Genomic DNA, 440 nt, shown 5'->3' on the forward strand with positions numbered 1-440 from the left:
ATCACATTTCTTTCTCCCATTTACTTTGCATGTTTGTCTCCTCCCTTCTCCCCTCTCTTTCGTTCCTTCCTTTTTCCCTCTCCTACCTCTTTAACTTTTCTTTCCTCTACTCCCTTTACACTCACCTCTTTAAAACTCTTTTCTCAATTCCCTTTAACGTCTTGCCCTCCCCTCTTCCTCCCCTTTCCTTTCTATTTTCACTCCCATTCACCTATCATTCATCCAATCTTCCCTCGGCCACTCACTTGCTCTTTGATTATGCTTTTCCTCTGCTCCGCCCTTCACTCTGTCCTCTCTTCTGCTTGAGCTGCGACTCGAGGAGTCTCGCCTGCGACTGCTCTCCTTGGCTACTCGATAACCATCCTCTTTGTACGTTTTCCTTGGGAGACTTTCATCTCAAAGAGCACTGGACGCAAATACACTTTTTTCCACTTTTCTTT

The sequence above is a fragment of the Penaeus monodon genome, chromosome 25 (assembly GCF_015228065.2).
Source record: "Penaeus monodon isolate SGIC_2016 chromosome 25, NSTDA_Pmon_1, whole genome shotgun sequence".
NCBI lineage: Eukaryota > Metazoa > Arthropoda > Malacostraca > Decapoda > Penaeidae > Penaeus > Penaeus monodon.